Source organism: Pteronotus mesoamericanus, unplaced genomic scaffold (assembly GCF_021234165.1).
Source record: "Pteronotus mesoamericanus isolate MK-2021 breed Mesoamerican mustached bat unplaced genomic scaffold, CSHL_Meso_final scaffold_174, whole genome shotgun sequence".
Taxonomy (NCBI): Eukaryota; Metazoa; Chordata; class Mammalia; order Chiroptera; family Mormoopidae; genus Pteronotus; species Pteronotus mesoamericanus.
The window spans coordinates 43,669,588-43,696,386 of record NW_026555309.1 but is presented as its reverse complement, the minus strand read 5'-3'; the positions used below and the strand labels follow the sequence as shown (position 1 = coordinate 43,696,386).

At 40.8% G+C, this 26,799-nt stretch overlaps 1 non-coding gene across 1 annotated transcript; it reads left to right on the top strand.

The window, feature by feature from the left end:
- The first annotated feature begins 12,690 nt into the window (after nucleotides 1–12,690).
- Nucleotides 12,691–12,794, top strand: LOC129084481 (U6 spliceosomal RNA). Its single transcript, XR_008530606.1, has one exon. It is a non-coding gene; the product is annotated as a U6 spliceosomal RNA (small nuclear RNA).
- Nucleotides 12,795–26,799: the final 14,005 nt, after the last annotated feature.

Sequence of the window (26,799 nt, the reverse complement as noted above, 5' to 3'; positions counted from 1 at the left end):
GGATATTCAAATATATTCTAAAGGTCTCTAAAGTTCTAACTTCCCATTCTTTTAGATTATGACATTAAGAAAAGAATTAATTGGGGACTATTCTAAATCACATGAATGATGGCCAAAATAAATGAGTGCTGCCGTATACTTTGGGGACCCCTGTTTGCGTCTGTATTTCCATGCTTGTAGGAAATCAAGATCACTCACTTGTGACTGATTAGCCTTCAGTGCAGCATTTCCTAAACCAGGGATTCATGAGTTGTTGAGCAGCATTCTATCCGCTCCTCTAAAGTCAGCCCGTATCCATTGGTCTGAATCAACACAAACGAGCTTTGCAGGGCTGGATGCAGGGTTTGGGGATACGTGCCGTGCAAACAAGGGATGAGGCAGACTTTGTCCTGGGCTGGGAGACCAGGCCCCCCGTCCGCGGGTGCCGGAGGCCATCGGGTAGGACGGGGGTTTTGGTGAGGCGCTCCCTCTCACAGCAGAGTGCCAAACTCACCTCTAGTCTTGTGCCATCTGAAGAATTTGATGACACTCTTTGAAAACAGGGACATGGGTCACATATATAAAAATGTGCCGTAATTGCTGGCACACAGGAAACCAGACAGAATGAATACGTACTGTACGACTGCAGTTACATAAAATTTTAGAAAAAGCAGACTAATCTATAGTAGCAAGAAGCAGGTGTGAGTTTGGTTATCATAGGATGCAGGGAGGGGTTGAAGAAAAGAATGCAGTGAGACACAAGAAAACGTTTGGTGTTGATGGGAATGTTCACAGTTTTGACTGTAATAATGGTTTCATATGTGTATGTACATATTCAGTTGTGCATTTTTAAGACAGCATGTGTGGCTTTTCATATGTAAATTATACCTCAATAAAATTGCTTTAAAAACAAATTACTGGGAATAATTTTTGAAATCTGATGAATAATTATACACAAAAAAATTGAGCTTTTAATCAATTATATTCGGATTAGGTGGGTTGTACAAGCATGAGAATGTTATACGCTTCTTGGCTGGCCCCTTGATTTCCAGGTGATAATTATTACAGGCTTATTGCTCCAAGCTTACTGTACTTCGCTATCTCTGATGCAAGGTTTTTCTTAGCAGGGGCTGCAGGAATGACTGACCCCCTGTGCTTCAGACCTGTTCAACCTGAGTGGAAGGTCTTGCTTTGCCCAGTTTAAGTGGTAAACGTCTTCTATTCATGCGTATAGTTAAATATGCATGTCAATTATGTCTCAACAAAAGACTTCTAAAATTTATATTTTATATATTTACATGTTATTTTATATTTGTGTGGATTAAGTCTTTGTTTACATACACATATTCTTACTTATAATATTAAATATTACTTTGATCAACAAAAAATGTGTTTATGGAAAGTAGTCAAATTCTGTTACAAATATGATTTTAAGATGCAAGAGTAATCCAAATCATGCTCTCAAACTTTCAAATTAAAAAAAAATCAACAAAGTAATATCTAATATTTATTGGATAGTAAAACTGTGGAGATAAGTTCAATATACAAAGTGAAAATAATATAGGCAAAGTAGGACACGTGAACTTGATGGGCATTTATGTACACATTAAAATGAAAATTATGAAGACGATAAAGCAAACTGTAATGCTTATAATAAAAGAATGAGTGACAAAGGCAGAATACAAATCGTATCTGTTCTATCACCGGGGTTTGCACAACAGATGTTTATGTTCTTAATTCAGTGTCAAGCATTGTCCTAGGTCGCAGAGCTGCCCAGATAAACAAAGGACTGCCTGGAGCTTCCAGGAGCTCAGTTAGATGGAGAGGCTGACACAAAGTAATTGAGTACAATAACCTCTAAGACCTGCAATAATAATTATACAGAGAGTGTAGGAGTAGGTCAGAGGAAGAAGTAATAAAATCCACGGAGTGAGCTAGAAAAACCTCCTAGAGAAATAGACATCTTTGTATGTGCACCGACTGGAGTAACTGAGACGAAATCACCTTGGTACAATAAAAGGATGCTCTAGAGAAGGTACAGAGAAGGGGTAACCACGGCACCACCTTGGAGCCAGATCGAGCCTGTCGAAAATGTGGGCACCACCTGCAGGCTTAGAATGACCTTTACCTTTTGAAGGGTTGCAAAAACACCCAAAGAAGAACAATATTTCAGCCGATAATTACATGGAATCACATTTCAGTGCCTGTAAATAAAGTTATATTAGAACACGCCCATGCATGCTCTTTTTAATTTTTATTGAGACGTAACTGACAAACGACGCTGTGTAAGTTTAAGGGGCATGGTACGTTGGTTTGCTGCATTTATATATATCACAAAGTGATGACCTCCAGAGCATTAGCTGACACCTCCCTCACATCACATAATAATCATTTGTCTTTTGTGGCGACAACAATTCAGATCTCGCCTCTTAGCCCCTTTGAAGTTTACAATACAGTATTGTTGACTATAATCACTGCGTTGTGCATCAGCTCTCCAGAACGCGTTTATCTGCTAGTTGGAAGTTGGTGCCCTCCAAGATTTTATATATAGTTTACGGCTGCTTTGGTGTTCAGTGGCCGAGTTGAGCAGTTATGGTAGAGATCACTTGGCTTGCAAATCCTAAACTATTTTGCCTTTACAGAAAAAGTTTGCTGATCCTTGGGACAGACAATCTTCTGAATACTGGTTTTGCCGTTTATTGTTTCTGTAGCTAGCTATTTATTTTGGGTAATGCGTTAATTTAAATAAACCATTTCAGAAGAAATGAGATAAAAGGTTAACAGAAATACCAAATGCCGTGTTTCTTTTTCTCAATGGAATTGATGGTGAATATGAAACGTTTGCAAAATATTTTATGGTATTTACATTCCACCATAGGGTCAAGGGTAATATCACTGACTACATGAAAAACAAAAGAACAATAACAACCACCAACAAAATCAACCTGCCTCAGTATCTCCTATAATTTTAAAAAGGCTGCGCTTGCCTCTTCGCTCTCCTGCCTCCCTCACCCTCTGCCCCTCCGGTAATCACTATACTGTTGCCTGTGTCTATGAGGCTTTCTTTTTTTTTTTTGGCTTAATTATTCCATCTTTTTCACCCAGCCCCTCAGACCCTCTCCCCTCTGACAGCTGTCAGTCTGTTCTCTGTATCTGTGAGTCTGTTTCTATCTTGTCTGTTAGTTTATTTTGTTCATTAGATTCCACAAAGAAGTGGAACAGTGACGGGAGGAGACTTGGGGAGGTGGGCACGCGATACCACGCGCAGATGGAGTGTCACAGGATGGTACACCTGGAGCCTGTATGACCCTATTAACCAACGTCACCCCAATCAATGCAATAAAAATTAAGAAAAGAAAGCCTGTGTCTGAAGGTGCAATTTTACCCATGTGGTTGTTTTAAACCACCACAGTGTGGAGCAGGGCTTTTCATATGGAATAAAGCCTATTGTTCCAAATGCAGTCGTCTGTTTTGCTATCCTGAGTTTCTTGTGCAGTATGAAAAGAAAAAAAATAATTGTTAATATGTTGGGTTCAGTAGTAGAGAAGGATCTTTGAAGACAGTTAAATGATAGTTTTAAATTTCATACCTCAAATATGATCTGTTAATTCCAATACTTGTTCTGTTTTTCTTTTTTTTTTTTAAATCAAACTCATGGAAGCAAAGTCAATATTTTGGAAGTTCATTATGTTAAGTTTGAACATGAATATGAGTTCTCTGCAAATTCAGCTCAAAATTTTAAAGGGAAGATACAAATTAGTTCTTTCATGGTGATAATATGAAAACATTGTGGTGTAGCACATTGTGTGGTAAAAACAGTGTCCTCACTAAATTAAGAAACCAACAGAATAGTCGGGCTGATGGTGTTTCACAACCAAATTATTCCTTGCATAGTGGTTAATTGTGCCTGCGCTGACTACCAATGGAATTAAAGTCAGATTTGTCAAATTTTACAAATATATTTATAAATACACAGTTTAAATAAAAGGTATTACAAAATGTTTGCAAGTGGGTGGTCTTGATTATAAAAAAACTGCTTTAGGATGGCAACCCGTGGGCACTCTCTCTCTCTCTCATTGTTATGGAATGTTAATGAGATTTTTCAAAGGTTTGCTACTTTGGACCACCTTCATTACTCCTTGTAGTATTGGTATTTTTTTTTTTTTTTTGGAAAGTTTGTTGCAAGAGGCCACCGAGAAGGGCTGGCCAGCGGGCAACCGTGAGCTGAACCCGAGCACTTCCTGTCTCCAAGGAATACTCTGTGGCTTCATGTGCAGTGGAAGAAATTTCAAACAAAATAGTCCCCATCGTCCCTTCCTGTCACTGTAATATTGTCATTGATAGTAGTTTCTACATATGGTATTCCTCTAAAAGACGATGCTATCATTTTGATTTAGTCAGTCAATTATCTTTTAAAATTACATAAAAATTGGATATTATTCAAGTGATGACAAGCCATTGGAAAACTTCATCATTCAGGGGAAACGGTAAGGCTTGATCTAATTAAGGTTTCGCTAATATTGAAAATGATGAGGATTAGAAAGATCAGTAGAAGTAGGTGAAAGTTACTGGATGAATCTAAGAAACAGCAGTATTCTTCTTTATGGTCTTTGCAGACTCGTTTCCTTATTTATATATTGTAGATTTTTTGACCGTTTATTTTTTGGAACTCAGCTCTGTTTCTACTGCAAGCCACTGACTGAGCTTCCCCTCTGGGCGTGACACTGTCACCAACACTGAGAGGAAAAGACGGGTCATTGACAGCTCCTATCACGGACAAAGAGAGACAAGTACAGGGGCAGTCCCAATACAGTGTTTTAGGCTGTTAGAGGTAAATGTAAAGAAACACGAGAAGAGCAATCACCGTTTACAGGGGTTGGGAAGGTGGGCATTCAAGGAAGTCTCCCTGCAGGAGGTGGCCTCTGATCTGAGTTCTGAATGAGAAGTAGTTCATAGCAGATGCATAAAAGGGGGACATGGCATTTCTTAGCAGCCGTGCGCTAACATCTTAGAAGAACGTGAGCTTGTTTCTTCTCTAGTCCTGTGAGTAGAAATGGTCACACCCGTGGTCTGCTTCGGAGACTGAGGTCCCAGGCAGGCCGCAAAGCCACCAAGCTGCGAGCAGCTTCCCAGGGCCTCCACAGCAGCTCTGTAAATGCCAAGGTCACATACAAAGCCTGTTTCGGTCATCCCTCGAGTTCTGTTCCTGCAGGTTCTTCCTAAAGGACAACCGAGACAGAGGAGAATGGTATCTTCCAGTTAGAAGGCAATGAGCCCTCAAATGCATTGCTGCCCACGGGTGGGAATCTGGGCTTTGGCTCTGACCTGTTGTCACAGAGGGTTTGTGTTTTTTGTTTTCACATTAGAAATCTTTGGATATGCAAATGAGATGAAAGAAAAACATTTGGGGTGGTTAATATGTTCATTGTGAAAGGCGAAAGATTTATATGATCTGAAGAGAAATTAGAATATGTTCATTGTTATGATTACACACACTTTCACACATATATACATATCTAATAGAAAACATACTTGTTTTTCTTTTGAGATCAAGATGCTCCAAGATGTCCAAGAATGTCATTTTTTTATTTATATGACTCAGTTTTTATTTCTGGGCCATGCTATTAAAATATGATAACTTATTTTGTATGAATCTATCATTTTCACTTTATCTGAACTCCTTTGCCCTCACCACCAACTGACTCCTTTTAATGTTTTGACATAAAACAGGCACATCCACACAGAGATGCTTTAAATTAAAACTCCAGTTGTAAAACAGAATACTGCTGATCCTTTGGCATCTAAAAAGTGAGTCTATAAAAAGGAAAAAGAATAAACCAAGAACGGTATCATGTTGTCTGTCAGAAAAAAATGTAAATTATCTACCATTTTAACAGCATCCAAGGGAAGAATATTACAAGTTCACTGTAAAAATGATAACATAAGAATTAACATTTTCAATCAGAAAGAGACCCGCAATTGCTGGGCGGTGATTAGTCGAGAATGAAAGAACTTCGCCTTGCCCAGATATCTCAGCCAATTTTCAGCACAGGTCCTCGCAAAGAAGAAAACTGAAGAAGATAGCAATAGTTTAAAGATTGATGGGAAAAAAATCCAGAGCATCAAGAACCTTCTCTCTCTCTCATGCTTTCTTTTTCTTTTATTTTCAATAACAATATCAGCAATTCAGGAAGTATTATGTAAAGAACCATAAGGGCTTACTTTATTCCAAAACATTTAGTTTATATGCCTGAATTATTTGTCTTAATCAGTTTCAATAATTTCAACTATTGCATTGAGGCAGGGATAAATGATTGATTAGTTAAACAAAACTGTAAGTATTTTCACTGTAGATATTTGCATATTTTCTCACTAAAGAATAAGATATTCAAAGGCAAGGACTTTCTATCCATATTAAAACAGGATAGCTAATGTCTAGCAATTAGAAGTTGTAACACAATATGTGTATAACATTAACAATGAATACCCAAATTTCATTAAAATTTTATTTCTAAATTTTCTAAAATATTAACATGAAGAGGCCAGAAATATGTAATACCTCTCTATTCTCATTTTAGTTAATATATATGAATACTATGCATCTATGAAATCAGTGAAACAATTCGACAGAAAAAATTTAGAAGAATAGCTATATATCTATTCATTCCCAGATGGGGTTATGGGTATGGCAGCCGTAGGAAACTAATGCCATATAGGCACTGAATAATAATTGGTGATTATCTAAAATTCAGATTAGGCTGGGCATGCTGTAGTTTTAGTTGCCAAACCTGGCAACCTTGCTTTGGGTGAATTGTCACATTTAATTCTCTCTACAGTGGTGAGAACTCGGTCTTTCTTGACCTCTAGGCTGTTTTAAAACTTGCCCGATCACTACACCATCAATAAGCAACCGAGTCGGCATTCAGGCGGGGGACTTCCCATTTCACAGTCTTTAGCGCTCAATAAATATGCTACACTGCGTTCTACAGCGTCTACAGGGACAAAAGTTACCCTGGAACATGGAGTGGAAACGTGCAGACTCCACTGCCCGGGGGTTGCTTCGTAAGCGATATCACTGTCTATCGTCGGCTGTACGTTGGAAACTGACTGTCAACACAGAGCCGCCAGAGCCCAGCGTGTGACTGCTGGAGAGGGGAGCAGCCGACGTCCACGCTCCACCTCGAGGTGCAAGTGGTTGAAAGAGAGTATCCTAAGCAAATGGGTGGAAACAAGTGTGGCAATTCCAGAGAATGTCCACATGGCCAGTGTGGGTAGAACACAGCAGACAACGCCTGTGGGAAGGTGGCTGTGTCACCATCGCTCGCTCTGGTCATGTTTCCAGTGTCTGGACTCCCAGCGATATCTGGGTTACCCCCTCCACCCCAGAGTCCCGGAGATGTGTGTTGCAGGCCTGGCTTAGTCCTACTTGGCCGGGGCTCTTCCCTGTCCCATGTGTGGAGAGGGTTGAGCTAGAATGTCCCCAAAGTCCATTCCAAGGCTAACGCAATGATCTACAAGAAGGTAAAACGCTCCTGAAAACAACCCTACACAGTGAAAAATAGCTCCTCAGATTTATAAGGATCCTGCCGATAATGCTTCCGGAGGAAGCACTCAGGTAATTTAGACGCAGCAGAAATTTTCCTCTTGACTTAATGCCGAGCTCTAAGACAATGTTTTCAACTTCCAAAATAAGTTGATGTTCAGCAGTTTTGGAGATACCTAGGCAGTAAGCCATCAGATTGCTTTTAAATCTTTAACTGAAAAACGACTCCAAGAAATCCAAACTGATTTCACTCAAATTCTTAGGGAGAGTGATTCAGCTATTAGAGTAAAACCAACCGCAACACAGTAGAGCAAAACAGGGCAAGTTACCTTCAGAGAACAGTCAGGAGGTAAAAATACAGCTTAAGTAGAATCTGCACCCAGACGGTGTTCTAGTGACTATTCTCTCATATAACCAGTGTCTCCTTGTAGAGCCTGCATCTCTCATATACCCTGCATCTGCTGGGATAACTTACATCCCTTGTACAACCTGAATGCACAAGATGGTGCTGGGAACCTGGTTATCCTTTCAACGCAAAGTTCATGTGGATTTAATGCAAGGGACAGTTTTGTTTTTTTTTAATGTGTTTCAACCTGGGATGAGATATTTGAGAAGGAGATAAATGCCACCCACCACCTCTGAGGGAACTATGCAAACAAAGAACAGCTGTGTGTCGCAGGACACCCAACAGAAGGAATCGATGGGATTGTTGGGCAGACGGCTTGCGCCGGCAGGGTCATTGCTCTGTGTTCACCAAATCGTTTTATTTTCTACTAAGACACCCAAAATGACCACCCCGTCTGGAGGCTTCCTGTGGCCACTCCATACAAGAGAAGATGGTTGCCATTTCTAGACCGACCTAAATTGTTCCACAACATTGTTCACACTTGTTCTCGCACCTGCACGCAGTGACTGTGAGGTGGCAAAGCGACGTGATGGAAGGGGCCTTGGTCCCCATCGCCTGAAGGAAAGCTGTAGAGACGTGCCCAACCCAGCAGAACCACAGCAATTCTGCCTAGAGAGGAGGAGACCTTTGTCATGCTGCAACACGCCTGTCGGGCTGGGTTATTTTTACTTGACAGATAGATTCCTTGGTTCTGTAGGGTTGGAACATGCTTTAAAGATATTTAGACAATAACTAAAAGACATGCTAACGAAGAACATTATGGAAGTTAGCTCTATACCTACGCGTTATCTGTCTTTCTTTCTCTCTTCCTTAGAATTTGACATTCTTTCTGTTGACTTTCTACATGTATCTACATGCACATTCAATTATGAATTTTAAACTGTCACCGTCTTCTCTTATTTGGAATTAATATTGATTTAAAGTAGTTCTTTTTATTTTATTGGTTATTGGCTAGAATTTTATTTTCCATTCTTTATTTAAAAAGCAGACAAGAAAATTGGTTTTCCTGAGTCCCAATTTTCCTTGAATACTGCTATCATGTCATTTGCAAATGATTCTTTGAATTTATTTTCCAAATTTAACAAAAAGATTCTCAAAGCCTTTTACACGGTTTGACAATTCTCTCAAAATATTTTTCTGGTTATATAATTTGGATAATGGCTTTAACTTTTACATGCAAAATACCTGTTCCTTTCATTCATTGTTCAATAAATATTTATGAATCCTGTCATAAGTGCTTTTGATTATTAGGAATAGAGCAATAAAGACAAGAGCTTGATCTTAAAATATGCATTTAAAGTGCTTAATTTATGGCAAAGGAACTCCCCGCCCCCCACCCCCGAGATTGACAGACAGGTGATAGAGGGGGAGGAAGGGAATACGGACAAAATCCAAGACCGTGAATGATAAGGACCAGCAGTAATCATCACAGGGTGACTGAGTCACGTCAAAGCCAGGAGGAAGCAGGGGTGGCCCTAATTCCTCATCGGCTCCCCATCTCCCACTTGGCTCTTCTTTGCTCTCCAGTTGGGTGCAGGCAGCAGGAGGCTCTTGTTTTTTCTCCTCTGGCACCTCCTGAACTGGCTCAGGCTCTGGCAGATGACCTTCTATGACCATTGTCAGGCGGTCTGGCTGGTGCGCGTTCCTCCTGCAGCCGCACAGAAACTTCATGTCTTCCCCGCGACCTTTCTCCCTTCCTTCCTTTTGGTGCAGGCTGGCCCCACCCATCACCCTGACCGCCCCGTCTCCCTCTCCCGTGCACGGCCACTCCCCTAACCATTAAGCCCTCAGGACAATGAGGTTCTGGTCAGCGTTCAACAATCTTGGGGACAAAGCCTGGGATCTGTTCACCACAGGGACAGAATTTCAATCAAACCAAAGATACCATCTGGGCCTCAGGTCTGTTTTCACTCCAAACCCAGAACAGTGGGATGACCCCACCGGCCACATTCCTGTGAAGACAGACTATGTGACACCATGGCTGTCCCCAGGGCCAGGTGAGCTGATCAGCAGCCACTGCCCACAGCACTGACTGCTCAGTAGAGGCCATGACCCCGACCATGACCCTAACTCCTTCCTATGTAGGAGATGACTCTTCCCCTACATAGCCCCCCCCCCGACCCCAGAAGTCATCAGGGAGCAAGGTCATTGAGCAGGGGCTCACCTGTGACTTTGGGCATGGTGCCACTTCCTTTCAAGTGAACCTTCACTTTCTTGGCTGCAAACTCTTGCTCTCCTTTGCTGGGGTTCCAACTCGCACAGGCCAGCGACCCCTTCTGCTTGGCCTTGCTCCTGGCCCAGTTCTCGCTGGGCTCCAGCGACAACATCTCCTCTACCCACAGCCCCTGCCCGCCGTCCCTCTGTCCTCCCAGTAGTGACGAGTGCTCCTCTCCAGTCCCGGTGTCCGGACTCTCCCGTGGGAGTTGGTCCCCGCCTCCCACACACACCTCTGCCTTCGCTACGTCTCGGAAAACAACCCCTTCATTGAAATACTCTCATTTGAATTCTTTGATCTATGGATTATTTGTAAGCATGTTGAATTGTCAAATATTTAAGGGCTTCCATATTCTCCTTTAAAAATTTTAGTTACTTCAGTGTTTTGGGGTTGTTTTTTCTTTTTTTGGACATCATTTTAATTTACCAGTTTTCTTTTGGGCTATAACTTTGCATTTTAAGTGGTTGTCCATGGCATTTAAATCACACGCATAAAATACTAGAGCCAAGCAATAAAACAGGCTGATTTACCACCCTCCCTGTCCTCTGTGCTGAAGCTGTCATATAAATTACACTGAAATACAGCAGAAATCCACGAGGCAACGTTATTCTTTTGTTTTCAACTTTGTGTTTTAAAGAGACGGAGAAGAAGGTCTCCTACATTTACTTGCCTGTTTATTGCTTCTAGGTCTCTGTACTCCTGCTGATAATTGAGATTCCCTCTGATCTCACTTCTCCTCAGCCTGAAAAACTCCCTTTAGCATTTCAAATACTTCAGGTTTGATGGTAGCAAATCCCGTTTTTCACTTATCTGTAATGTCTTACTTTGCCTTTGTTATTTAAAAGTATTGACACATTTTTTTTCTCTCTGAGAGGATTTTTCCTTCTGTTATTTGAGCCGTGTGGCTTTGGCCCCTCCTCCCGCAGTTTCCCTGCGCTTCTCTAGGGAATGGTTCGCTGTCCTGAGCCCTTCGGGATTGCACTCGGATTTCTAACAACAGGACTGTGTCATTGAATTTAGCTTCCTGAGGGTCCACTAAACATCTTGAAATTTTAAATTTATATAGTTTACTAATTCGGGGGAAATTTGGGAGCATTGGTTCTTCAAAAAATTGTTCTTACCCATTCTTACCTCCTTTCTTTCTGGGACTCCAATTATACATATGCTAGAATTTTGATATTATTCTGCATATTGAAACTTTTTGAAATATTACATTTGTTCTCACTCTTTCTAATTGGATATTTTCTATTGATCTGTAGAGTCACTCATTTATTCTTTCGTTTTCAGTATATTGGTGCAAAGAGTATGCTTTTCTTCTTAAATTTCAGATATTTCATTTTTAGGAATCCCATTTGACTCCTTTTATAGTTTCCATTTTCCATTAATATTGACTACTTACTCATCATTTTCACAGTTTTTATTATTCTTGAGCATAGGTATAATAGCTGCTTTAAAACATCATTTGCTAATTCCATCATTGGAGTCATTTTGAGGTTGAGCTTCATTTCTTATCTCTTATGTATGGATCATGTTTTCTTTTCTAAAGAAAATAATTCTTTGGTTGACTTAAAATTGTATTCTAGACTTTGTTAACCATATAGTGTGGAGATTTTCTTATGTTCCTCTCAGTAATATAATTTTTTTTTGTTTTGTTTCCTTCTCCAGCAGCTTACTTGACTGACCTCAAATTCCAGTGTGTACATGACTACAAAACAGCAGCTGATTACTAATTGTAACTTTTGCTGGATGCTTAGAACCAGCCCCCAGGAGAGCCAGCCCAAGGAGCAGGCAGACACAGCGCAGACTGCAGCGCTTCCCTCCCAGCTTGTTTCCACACAGTGCTCCACACTCTCCAGCTGCTGTGGCTGCCCTCTGCTGCTTCTTTCTTTCTTTTCTAAAGAAATATTTTAAATGCATCTCCAAAATCTAGGTGTCCCTCATGCCCCCAGTAGAGACTGTCCTCTGACTGAAAGCTGTAAAAAGAGCTGCCCCTCTGTGTCTGTGTGCTTTTGGCCCCACCCAGTGCTTTTAGTTACAGTTATGTTAGTTTGTTTCAAAAGAGTGTAGTTATATGCAGGGTAATTAACCCACCAGAAGACCCCACCATTGCTAGACCTGGAACCTATTCATGTCCAACAGCAAAAGTTTTACTCTTCTACTAACTATGTATTTATAGAGTGCCCATTTTTAAAATCTGGTAGTTGGTCTTTTCCTTTTTAGGAGCTTTTTACCTAGTAGTGAGGCAGTTCTGAGAGTATTAATCTTGGTTTTCCTTCTTACTTGTTTCAGGATTTTGAGTCACTGGCACTTAATAAATATGTTAAATAAGTTAATGTATAAGGAAATCGACAGTATAGCTTTTTAAGTTAAAGATATCTTAGAAGGCTCATGGGAAGCTTTATAGTTAGTGGACCTCTCCAATTCTCCCAGTAACATGCAACACAGATTATTGTTGAACTGGAGTTCTGACTTTCTAGCTAAATATAACAACGCCAGTATATTATAGACTTGGTGGCATGGTGGGAAGTTGAAACTGAGAATTTAAATGCTCACTTCGGCAGAACATACACTAAAATTAGAACAAAACAGAGAAGATTAGCATGGTCCTATGCAATGATCACATGAACAATCATGAAGCATTCCATATTTTTAGAGTATCTGAAAACAAATGAAAATGAACATACAACAACCCAAGATCTATTAGACACAGTGAAGGCAGCCCTGAGAGGGAAGTTCATAGCAAAACAGGCCTACCTAAAGGAGATAGAAAAATATAAAATAAACAACTTAACCCTACATCTAAAAGAACTAGAGGAACAACAACAAACAAAGCCCGGAAGAGTAGAAGGAAGGAAATAATCAACATCAGAGCTGAATTAAATGACATAAGAGACTAAATAAACAATTCAAAGAATTAATGAATCCAGGAGCTGGTTCTTTGAAAAAATAAACTAAATTGGTAAACCTTTAACCAGACTCATCAAGAAAAAAAGAGAGGACCCAAATAAATAAAATCAGAAATAAAAGAGGAAAACTAACAACCGATAGCACAGAAATACAAAGGATTGTAAGAAATTACTATGAACAACCATAGACCAAGAAATTGGACAACCTAGGTGAAATGGACAAATTTCTGAAAACATAAATCTCCCAAAACTGAATCAAGAGGCAGAAAGCTGAACATACTGATAGTAACTAGTGAAATTGAAGCAGTAATCAAAAAACTCCCAGCACACAATAGCCCTGAACTGGAATGGCTTCATAGGCGAATTTCCCAAACATTCAAAGAACTAACCTATTGCTCTCAAAATATTCCAAAAACTTCAAGAACAGGGAAGACTCCCAAACTCTTTTTACAAGGCCAGTATTATCCAAATTCCAAAACCAGATGAAGGCACAACCAAGACAGAAAATTACAGGCCAATATCTCTGATGAACATAGATATTAAAATCCTCAGCAAAATATTGGCAATGCAGATCCAGCAATACATTAAACAGATCATACACCACAATCAAGTGGGATTTCAACCATGGATGCAAGGAGGGTATAACATTTGTAAATCACTAAATGTAACACATCACATAAACAAAATGAAAGACAAAAACAGTATGATCATATCAATAGATGCTGAAAAAGCATTTGATAAAATCCAACACCCATTTATGAAAAGAAAACCAAACTCACAAAGCGGGAATAGAGGGAGCACACCCCAGCAAAATAAAGGCCGTAAGTGAGACAGCATCATACTCAATAGGCAAAAACTAAAAGCATTTCCCTTAAGGTCAGGCACCAGACAAGGGCGTCTGCTTTCACCACTCTTATTCGCCATAGTACTAGAAGCTCTAGCCACAGCAATCAGACAAGGAAAAAGAAATAAAATGCATCTAAAATGGAAAGGAAAAAGTAAAACTGTCATTATTTGCTGACATGAGAGTGTACATAGAAAACCCTATAGACTCCACCAAAAACTACTCAACCTAATAAGTGAATTTCACAAAACAACAGCATATAAAATTAATATTCAGAAATTGATGGCATTCTTGTACACAAATAAATTATCAGAAAGTAAGAAAAAAAGTCCCATTTACTATAGCACCAAGAAAATAAAGTACCTAGGAATAAATTTAACCAAAGGTGTAAAAAATCTGTACTTGGAAAACTATAGAACACTGAAGAAAGAAATTGAGGGAGATACAAACATATTGAAGCATATACTGTGTTCATGGATTGGAAGAATTAACATCATTAAAATGTCCATTCTACCAAAGCAATCTATAGATTCAAAGCGATTCTTATTAAAATAACAATAGCATATTCCACAGATCTAGAACAAATATTCCAAAAATTTATGTGGAACCAAAAAAGACCTTGAAAAGCCTCAGAAATCTTGAGAAAGAAGAACAAAGTTGGAGTGGTCACAATACCTGATATTAAACTACAAGGGCCCTGTCATCAAGGCAGTTTGGTACAGGCATAAGAACAGACACATAGGTCAAAGGAACAGAATAGAGAACCCAGAACTAAACCCATGTCTCTATGGTCAATTAATATTTGACAAAGGGGGCACAAGCATTCAGTGGAGTAAAAACAATCTCTTCAATGAGTCGTGTTGGAAGACCTGGACTGGTACATGCAAAAAATGAAACTAGACCAGCAACTTACACCATACACCAGAATAGACTGAAAATGGATAAAGGACTTACATGTAAGTCATGATACCAAAAAAGTCCTAGCAGAAAAGATAACCGGTAAAACTGCAGACATCCCAGGTAGCAACATTTTTGCCAATATATCTCATAGGGCAAGGAAAATAAAGGAAAAAACTAACAAATAGGACTACATAAAATTAAAAAGTTTCTGCACGGCTAAAGGAACCATCATCAAAATGAAAAGGGAACTGCCTGTATGGGAGAACATATTTGTCAATGATACATGGGACAAGGGTTTAATCTCCAAAACATATAAAGAACTCATACAACTCAACACCAGAAAGACAAACGACCCAGTTAAAAAATGGGCAAAGGGCCTGAATAGACACTTCTCTAAGGTGGACATAGAGAGAGCCCATAGACATGAAAAAGTGCTCAACATTGCTAGTCATCAGAGAGATGCAAATTAAAACCACAATGAGATATCACCTCACACTTGTCAGAATGGCCATCATTAATAAAAACAAACATAACAAACATCATGTGCTGGTGAGGAATGGAGAAAAGGGAGCCCTAGTGCACTGTTGGTGGGAACGCAGACTGGTGCAGTCACTGTGGAAAACAGTATGTAACTTCCTCAAAAAATTAAAAATGGAAGTGCCGCATGACCCAGCAATTCCCTAAGTATCTTGAAACACCAATTCAGAAGAACCTATGCGCCCCTATGTTCACGGCAGTGCTGTTTACAATAGCCAAGCACTGGAAACAGCCTAAGTGCCCATTAGCAGGTGAGTAGATTAAAAGACTGTGGTGTGTTTACACAATGGAATACTACACAGCAGAAAGAAAGAACTCCTACCTTTTGTGACAGCGTGGGTGGGAATGGAAAGTGTTACGCTAAGTGAAATGAGCCAGTCGGCAAAAGACAAATACCATATAACCTCACTTATATCTGGAATCTAATGAATAAAATAAACTAATGAGAAAAACAGAACCAGAGACATGGAAACATGGAACAGACTGATAGCTGCAGGAGGGGAGGTAGGAGGCAGGGAAGGGTGGAAGGCAGAAGGGCCGAGCCAAAGAACATGTCCGGATGACTAAGGGAGATGGACAATGGAGAGGGGATGGACTGCAGGCAAGAGGGGTGGTCTCGGGGGGGGGGAGCAGAAGGGGAAAACACTGGGACGACTGTAATAAACAGTAAAACAATAAAATAGGAAAAGAAAAGAAATTAAGGCTTTGACTCCCTGTTTGGCTCTGAACACACTGCTTAGCTTTTCTCTTACATATGTTTGCATCTCATTTTCTGATTTCTTGGAGTGGGGATCTTGTAGAAAAAAAATCGAATTAATGTCCATAGCAACAAGTCTACAATATGAAACCAAATATGCACTTAGCAACAATTCACCAGTCGAGACTTTGTCTTTTCTTCTAGATTTATTTTCATAATTATGTTTTCATCATTTCTAATGAGCTGTCAATTATATATGCAAATTAAGTGGAGCAGACATTAAAGAATTTCTTTATTAGTATCATAACAACAATATGATTTTATGAGGTGGATGCAATTCATGCAAACTATTAAGAAGGGCCTTGTATCTAGGGCTGTTCTTTATTTTTATCAACTATGTAATCTGCTTTCAACTGAAATATATAAATAGAATTTGAAATCTTCTGTAGATTTTGGAAACTGCCCAATTTTGTCTTCTATAAGGCCACACAGCTGCTACACACCCTGACTGGTGTTTTCTGGTTACTTGTCATATGCTGAGTATTGAATATTTTTGTTCTACCTATTCCTAATATGTCAATATCTAATCTATGGACTTCTTGGACTGTAACTTTAAAAGTGTTATTTATTTACTTTCAGAGAGGAGAAGGGAGGGAGAAGAAGAGGGAAAGAAAAAACAATGTGTGTGAGATATACTGGGGATCTGGCCCGCAACCCAGGCACGTGCCCTGGCTGGGAATCAAACCAGTGACCTTTCAGTTTGCAGGCCAACACCCAGTCCCCTGAGCCACACCAGCCAGGGCAAGGACTGTAACTTTTCTACTTGTTTCGTTCAGCCTCTGGCTAGCCTTCCATAGCGTTGAAATTGCTTCCCTGCCATCTTTCTCCCACAACTTAAACGGCTCTTTCTCAGCTCATGTTAGATGTGCTAAAAAGATCTATAAAATTCAGTCTGTTTACTTCATTTTATAGGTAAAGACATCTTGTGAATGGACTACATTAGATCCAACAGCCAATGTGGGACTTGATTCCATCTGTCTTACCTTGTAATTCAGGATACTCACATGGAACAGATTTGTGACTTATTTTTATTAGATTTGATTACAAAAAAGTATACTGTAGCTTCTAAGATTATTCCCAACCTCAAGGAGCTCAGAATATGACTAAAAAAATAGGACAGGAAAATAACTGTAATAAGTTGCCTATATTTCATAACATAGTGGTTTCTACCTATATGCAAAGGGAAACATTAAATTTAAACTTTCCCACATATAACACAAAACTTGACAAATGTGTAAACTTGATTATATTTTTGTCTAAAAATAGGCAATTTTAGTGTTATGCTAAAAAACATCAGATGACTTCTGGAGGTTAGCTTATTTTTTTAAAAAATATTTTATTTATTTATTCTTAGACAGAGGGGAAGAGAGGGAGAAAGAGAGGGAGAGAAACATCAATGTGTGGTTGCCTCTCGCACACCTCCAAGTGGGGACCTGGCCTGCAACGCAGGCGTGTGCCCTGACCGGGAACTGAACCAGCGACCTTTTGGTTCACAGGCTGGCACTCAATCCACTGAGCCACACCAGCTAGGGCAACTTAATTTTAAGTGCCACGTAGAAAAGGTAACAACTGTGAAAGGGAAGAGGTTTAGTGTAATGTCTATGCATAACCAAAGAATGATTTGTGTTTACAACAGAGAATAGTAAAGAAGCCTGTCAAAAGATCAGAGCAACACTACGGAATTAACTATCAGATAGCATGTACATAACTGTGCATGAGAGAATTACAGACACTGCAGACATTTTTGTTACATAGGTAGTAATTACATTTTTAACAACTTTATTTGGATACTTTTGTCATATAAAATGTATATATTTAAAGCATACAACTTGGCATTTTGATATACACATATACATTGGGAAAATACCACCACGGTCAAGCCAAACAACATATCCAATGCCTCCACATAATTACCCTTTGTGTGTGTGTGTGTATGTGTGTGCACACGCATACATGCACACATGTGCGTGCATGCATGTGTTCTGAGCAGTTTCAATTAAAGATCAACCCTTTTAAGATGATTTCAAGGGTGCAATACAGCAATGTTAACGATTGTCACCATGATGTGCATTGGGTCTCCAGAACTCAGTCATCTTGCAAAACTAAAATTTTGTAAATTTTGTGCCCTTTGCTCAACACATCATTTCTTTCTCCCACTCCCTCACCTCTGGCATCCACCATCCTATGCCTTCCTCTTATGAGTCTGACTACTTTAGATTTCACATGTTAGTAAGATCATGCAGTATTTACCTCGTTGTGTTTGACCTGTGTCACTTAGCATAATGTCCTCCAGACACATGGTGCTTTTGCAATGGCAGGATTTCCTTCCTTTTTAAGGGTAAATAATATTCACATGTAGAGAGAGAGCACATTTTCTTAATCCACTCATCCTTTTGGACATGAAGGTCATTTTCATGTGTTGGTTATTGTCAGTAACGCTGCAATTACTTGGGGACGCAGGCATCTCTTTGAGGTGCGTATTTCATTTTCTTTGGAGACATACCCAGAGGTAGGATTATTGGATTGCACAGTATGTCTACTTTTAAGTTTTTGAGGAAATTCCATATTGTTTTCTATAATGGCTCTATCAATTTATGTTTCCACAAAGAGTGTACAGGAGTTCCCTTTTCTCCACATTCTTGCCCAAATTCATTTTCCTTTATCTTTTGATAATAGCCATTCTAACAGATTAGTAATAGTGGGTACCTTCTCATGTATTTGTTGGACATTTGTAGATACTGTCTTTTTAAAGGTTTTACTTATTTATTTTTAGAGAGAGGTGAAGGGAGGGAGAAAGAGAGGGAGAGAAACATCAGCGTGTGGTTGCCTATCATGTGCCCCTTAATGGGGACCTGGCCTGCAACCCAGGCACATGCCCTGACTGGGAAACCAATGGGCAACTCTTAGGTTTGCAGGCTGGCACTCAATCCATTGAGCCACACTGGCCAGAGCAACATTTATAGGTATTCTTTTGATAAATGTCTATTCAGTATTGCTGCTCAATTTAATTGGATTTTTTTGTTTATTTTGTTATTGAGTTGGACGAATTCCTTCCTTTCCAATCTCTAGATGTATACTTTCTTTTCTTGTCATATTGCATTCCCAAGATGTTCTACTACAATGTTGATGGGAGCAGTAAGGGATATTCTTGCCATGTTCTTTACCTTCATGGGAAAGCTTCATGTTTCTCACCATTAAGGTGGTATTAGCTGGTGTGGGGCTTTATATATATATACCTTCTGTCAAGTAGATAAAGTTCCCCTCTAATCTGGTTAGATTTTGACATTAACTAAGAATGTGGTAACTTGAACTTTGGGGAGTTTTTGGATAGGCTTGGTTAAAAAAACATAATGCTTCTAGTTTGGAATATACCAATTTTATAATGCCTGCAATACAAGGTATGTACCATGGTATTGGGTCATTAATTTGGAATTCAACAGACAGATTGGGGATGAGTATAGAAATAAGACAGTCTTGCTAACAATAAAAAACTAACTAACTGCTATGTTCCCAGTACTGCCTAGAGAACACCTTGACCAAAAAGGGCTTGCGTGCTTGTAAGGTTAAAATTCACAGGATCTTTTAAGCCTACCCACTCTAGACAAGTCTAAAGAGATTTTGATAGACTATTTCTTCATCTCTATGTAAAAGTCTAAATGTAAACAAAACATTTCCCCTAAGTAATCTTGTATAGTGATAAAAAAAAAAAAACAACCATAATTTATGATTCACAGAAATGTTCACTTTCTTAAAATATTGATGCTTTTTTTTTTTGGCCAGGGAAATAGGACCTGGGAATAATGAATCATGAAAACTGGCAATTTACTTTGGACAGGTACATTTCCTTCCAACCATTGTCATGTAAATGAGGACTTGTTTCATAAATAATATCTTAATTGTCAGAGAATAAAAAGGCAGCAGGAGACATAAGGCAAGGTGATCAGATCATAATGTAAACAACAAAGTAAGAGACACATTAGAATCGTTAAAAAACAACTAATCAACTTGATCATTAGAAACCTTGGCTACTAAATCAAAAAGTCAAAGAAACACATAAGAAAGCCACTGAACAAGGCAAATGGATATTTCTGTGACGCATTATAACTTATTCGTAGAGTGCCTCTCTGAACAAAGGCAATCATGTTCCCGATAACCAGCACTGAAACAAAAAAAGGGAGGGCTCCCCTGAGAATGGTGAGTGCGGTTTAGAGTTGAGAATAAAGAGGAAAATAAAATGTATTAGATCATTGGTCTCCATCTGCTTGTGCAATGAGGAAAGAGGAGAGTGGGCATGCGCCCAAGTGAAAGCTTGCCTAGAATAAGTGAGAGAAGGTTCTATGAAACAAAGACATCTCAGCAAACAATAGAGACTTGGGAAGATATACCAGATTTAAAAAGAAACAGACTTTATATCAAACTAGGGAGTGGAGTTGTTATTTCTCAAATCTCAGCGAGGCCTGGATTACAGCTGATTTTAACCTTTTCTGGTGAAGAACATCTGACGGAGTCACTGCTCCAGCCCAAACCCAGACTAAGACATTGGGCCCCGGTCTTAATTCACTGCAATTTGGGTTGCAGCTATGGCAACATTACAGACGCACATCTCCCTGCATGCATTGTTTCCTCTCTTCTTATATTCCTGCCCTGAATTGTTTTGGTGAATGAAAAACAAGAGCATTCTTTCAACATCACAGTCACTGAATTCACTCTAACATCATGTTTAAAGTGTCTACTAAGGCCAAAGAACATAAGGCCACTTTATGATTTAAAAGAATAATAGAGCTTCCTAAAGGAGGGAAAGAGTTAAACTGACTAACCAAGAGCAATTCATGTTCATAAAAGTTACCAAAGGAATGAGTGTGGAAATTAAGGAGGCAGCAGACATAGCGAGAAACCAGTGGTCAGGGAGGTACTTCCCTGGTAACAGGTAGCAAGGGAGGCTGGTGGGAGGAGAGGAGGGTTACTAGGCTGATCAGGTAGAATCGTGGGGAAGCACTTTCCTTGACAGCTGGTCAACCTGGTCCAACTTCCTAATAGGTTCTGTTTTCCAGACATATTGCTAAGGATACCATCAAGCTAAAGACTGGCACATTTTTTCATGCATTAATGCATTCATTCATTCAAGGTTTTGAAACCGTATTAGTGAAAACCTACCAGAATCTATACATATACAACACACACAGAGACACACACACAGCTCCTGCCCTCAAGGAGCGCACTCTATTGAAGGAAAACCATGACAATGGATGATCTGGGGTGATGAATACCGCAGTGGGAAGTGACAGAGGCAAGTGTACCAGCAACGAGGGAGTGGGGGCCAATGTTCCAGTTCCAAGTAGGGGGTGTGGATGGGGAAGGAAGTGCACCCACAGAGCAGATATGCCATGATTTTAAGGATAATACCTATTCTGAGTCTCTGGAAAAGGGAGAACAAAGAAAAGGGAAAAGCTATTCAAAGACGGACTAGACTATATTGGGAAGGTAGCGGACCTTGTGAAAAAATTAAGTGGATGAAGAATTTGGTGAAAAAATTTGTGTGACTATGTAATCTTTTGTTATTTTATCTTTGTGTTTAGCCTAGCTGAATTTTATTTAACTTTGTGTTTTTAAGCCATTAAATTTGATACGAGAGAAAACAGTGAAAATATGCAAAAATATGATATATTCAAGGGCCATCATAAATGCCTGGCACTTACTAATTTATTTTAATCATCACTCCTCCAAGAGATCATTGCAGTCTTACTATTTTTATTTTATACATGTATTATGACAGGATTTGAGTCCTTATTTGTTCTGTGTTTATTCAATGGTCACAGTCGTCCACTAGTACGCGACTGAACACAAGAATATTCAGACGAACCTAATAAATCCCATAGGTTCTAGACAACAACTAATATTCCTTAGGTTATCTGAGTCAATCCTGCTAGAATTCAGCAGCCAAGGGAACTTGGCTTTTATGGAAGATACTTGCAACCCATTACACTGCAAGGTTGAAATGCAAATATTGTAGAAGACAGGTGTTACCTACACTAGGGAAACAGATGCCCCCCGACAGACACTGGCTTCCGGTCCATGCATGTCGAGTTAGAGGGAAATGGCAGCATATTTTGGCCTGTTCTGATCCCTGAAAAACAGCATTCCAACCTCACTGGCGCCTGTCTCTCAGGCACTGCCGGAGCACCCTGGTTTCCCAGCGTGCCAGCTGCTTCTGGGTGACAGTACACGTGATCAGACCAGTGGATCCTACGGGCATAGGCGCATCGTCAAACTGTGTTTGCTGTGATGTTGAGCGGGAGGACGCAGGCGTGAATAGGGCTTCCTGTGGTGGCGATAGTGGCAGACGGTTCGTGGGCAGGGCAGGCAAATCCATATGCAGAATACACATCTGTTCTCGTGAAGAAAAAGCTGCCTGCGGTAGAAGGGCGCCGATGTGACCCACCTGTCCCCAGGGGGCTGGTCAGTGCGCTCCGGGAGCCCCTCAGGGCTCAGCGCGGGCCCCTGCTATCGCCGTTTGGGCTCTCATTTAGTACCAAGTCCTGAGTTCGTGGGGAGCGTCTCTCATGACACAAGCCGACAGGCTGCTGCACGGACGCCCCGCTGCTCGCGGAGAAGGCCTCTCGGCTCTCGGGGCCACCCCGAGCGTGGCCGGCGGCAGACGACAGCCCCAGACCTGGAGATTCCATTCACATGGACCCCATTCTCATTGTGCTCAGATCTCACGTTTGTTCATTCCTGATAACGTGCGCACTTGTAACCCCAAATCAGCGGTCCTGGGGGTTGGGCGCTCGTTCGCAGATGGGTGCAAAGCGGCAAAAAATAAATAAATAAATAAATAAAAATAAAAATAAAAAAAAAATTGAGCTACCAGAACGCTCGGTGCCAGAGGCGGCCAGACTGGGAACGCTGCAGGCGCCCGTTTCAGCTCTCAGGGTCTGAACGAGAATGGTCTGTGGTCTCCGCAGTGCTGTGTTTCTTCCATTTCTGTGCTGTGTCTTGAAAATGCTGCTGTTTTAAATGGGCCCCAAGCATTGCGCTGAAGTGCTGTCCAGTGTTCCTAAGCACAGGGGATGCGGTACCTTTCAGGGAAAAGTACTTTTAGATAAACTTTACCCAGATTTCCGTTCCAGTGCTGCTGCCCATGAGCTCACATTTAGTGAGTCAGCAGTATATATTAAATAAGTCGTCTTTAAGTAGAAACATGCGTATAGCAAGTTTATATGCTCATCACCTGATGAAAATACGTGACCAAAGGCTGTGAGGAAAATTACTTCTGTGTTTCTCCTAGGAGCTAATTTAGTGCCCAAGGTGACCATAGAGCATGTAACTGCTGGGAACCATGAGACTTCTCTCTCTCTCTCTCTCTCTCTCTCTCTGGTATATATATTTTTTCATATTCTTCTAACAATAGAACTGACACTACTTTAATCAGGAGTAACGTCTCTGTGTTCTTTTAAAACTGGGGGGCGGGGGGTGTGACTTGTCTGATCAAGAGAAAACGGTGGAAATGATGCTCTACAATGTCTGCGGCCGGTCATCAAAAGGACACATTTTATCCTCTGTCTGTGGACACGTGCCTTTGGAGCCCTGAGGTGTCACGAGAGAAGCCCAGGCCGGGGAAACTGTGAGAAGCAGCCCCACAGAGTGAGAGACAGATGCTTCAGCGCCCTGGGGCAGTCCCTCGGCAGCCCCGGGTCAGGTGCTGCGCCCCGACCAGGGCCTGGCAGCAGGCGGGGGGCGCTTTCTCAAAAGAGGCACCCGTCTGTCGGGAAACACAGTTCCTACCCCAAACCAGGGGAGCGCAGGCTGTGGGTACCGCGTTAGGCTTCCCAGAGACACCACAGAGGTTTGAAAGGGAGTGAAGCCCACAGCAGTAAAACCTGCAGTCAACAGAGCAAAGAGTGCAATAGATGTGATTAGGGGAAGAAGGGGAGCCCGGGGATTCTGTCTGTACCGGGTGACGCTGAGCCCGCGCAGCCTCTGGAGAATTCTCGGCGGTCTTCGGCCAGACCTCACTGGGCACATAACTGCCAAAAAGGTGGGGACGAATTAAGCCCCGCGGATAATATCCTTTGTAATGTCTCATAGAGAAAGGTTAAGGAAATTTCATTTGCTATGAGAAGACGAAAATAAATTAGTTCAAGTCGCCATGGAAAACCAGGCAGGCAGGAACAGAGAGTGGTATGATCCAGAGAAAGATGTATGAGATTTTTAAAAATAGACATTTTAATTCCTAGCATAATAAATGTGAGAACAATTTTAAAGAGGAGAATGAATGCAGAAAGCATCAAGATTTTTCAGCTTAAGTTAGAAAGGATTGGATGCCTTTATAAGACAAGTCAGTTGTTATGATGTTTATTATTTATTTACGCAATTTAATGGGCAGGAAACAAATAAATCAAAGCAAGCCTTAAACCTGAAAATCTTTTTAACATTTTCAGAGAACAGAGTAAAGAAGAAAAAAAGAAGTTGGAAATGGAATTGCCAGAAGCCTTTTATAGAATTAACTCTCTTACGGGTCATAAGGTTGTCAAAACATTGATTCAAGACCCCTTCACCCTGTATTTCTCCTGTCATGGACATGGGGGTTCTTCTTACATTTGAATGTATTACCCTATTAATTGGTTACAGACCTGTTATGCTAGGAGCAGGCAGGAAGAGCCTTTGGGGGCTGGGGAGGCCTGTGGCTGGCAGGCAGAAGTCATTTTTTACAATGCAGCCTGGGGCTGGAGAGGCGCATAGAGTTAAAGTCACAAACACCCAGAAATTAGAAATGCAAGCCCTCACCTGTTTCAGTGGTATCCCCAAAACTGGGGGGGGGGCAAGTGAAGTCACCACTGATTGCTCACATGTGCCCTGGCTGGGAGACACGGACTGGGGACGGAAACGGTGGGCATCGCTCCGGCTGCCTAGGGGGCCCTGCACTTGACCCCGCTACGCGCACTTTCCCAATTTTCTGTATTTAAATTACACTGTGTATCGAGATGACACCCACAGCAGGTGTGTTTCACGCTACGGCAGGAGCTCGGAAGAGCAAGGCCAAGGTATAAGGAACCTTTAAGTCCCTGCCAACGACACCCTGCTAATATCCCCTTTGAAGCAGATCACAAAGCTGAACCCCAAATCAAGAGGGAAAAGTATACCTTGCCTGCCACGAGCCCAGTGTAAGTGACGTGCCTGACCACAGGCTTGGAAAGATTTTGTGACTTCCAACTGTGTTTACTGTGTGTGACGGCTAGCTGTATGTGTCAGTTTGCCTGGGCCTCACGATGCCCGGATATTTACTTAAACATTATGTGCGGATGTGTCTGTTGGGGGTGTTTTTGGCAGAGACCAGCATTTGAGTTGGGGGACTGAGGGACACAGGGAGTCCTCCGCAGTGCCGGTGGCTCTGCCCGCCTGCTGAAGGCCTGAGCAGGACCCTAGGGAGCGGGAAGGAAGATTCCTTTCTGTGCTGCCCCGTGAGCCAGGTGTCGGCGTCTGCCCCCGCGCCCCGGCTCCCGGACCTGCAGGCCGGAGCTGGGAAGGACACCGTCAGCTCCCCGGCTCGGCGGAGCGGGTGCCGACCGTCTCAGCTTCTGGAGTCACGTGGGCCAGTAGCCCGGTGTGTATGTACATGCGATTGGTTCTGTTTCTCTGAAGAACCCCAACTAATATACGGTATTGATTTATTCCGCTTTCATTTTTCACACATTTTTAGACTTGAACTTGTCTTTTTCTGCCACTAGTCTCAGGGCAGATATCTGAGGGATCAATGTGATGACGTCTTGCTGTTGTTTCCACTGTATCTACTGGATTGTACTACCACCAGCAAAGCACATAATAGATACAAAAAACTTTTAATTAAAAATATTGAGTAATACATGAATACATTTCCAATTTTCATATGAAATGCTGTATGTTTATTGAGGTTTGTAATATCAATTTGTAACATGTAGATATCACATGTATACAATAAAAATTTTTGAAATCTTCTGATTGTAAAAGTAATAGGCATTTATTATATGGGTTGAAAATAATGCTAATGAATGTAAAAATATTTAAAATAATATAAAAAAATCACATTTAGAGTCAGTTTCTGTTAATATTTAATGAGTTCCCTTCTAGTATATTTATAATTTTACATTTTACCAAACTGAGATCACACTACATATTTTATGTCCTCCTATTTTTAATTAATATATCATAAATATTTTCCCATCATTAAAAATTTTTCCACATACGTTTATGCCTACATGGGTAAATCAATAGAGTAATCTAGGTGTGTAATGTGATCGTGAAATGATAGGATTACAATAAATACATTAACAGGATCTTTTCTCCCATATGGATACTTCCTTTAGGCCCGAGCTGTTTATTACCAAAATGACTGTTACTTAGTTGGAAGCTGAAGTTAGATATCTGCAGAGTCTAACATCTTTCTCACAGAAATTAATGAGGTGGCGCACTAAATACTCTAACACAATACTGGACACGTGATATACGATGTAGGATGTAAATTCCATTCCATTCTGCAAAAGTTAAGCTACTGCAATATTCACTTCACATATTAACAGCCCCATGAATGAGAATACAGAAGTCAGCATGAGATGAATTTTCCGCCCTTAGCTAGGACCAGAATCGTCTTGGGGAACACGACTAGGAACGCACAACGCAGACAGCCCCTGGTGGGGTGTGGAAGTGGAGGGTCAGTCTGTGTGGAGCGATCAAGGAAG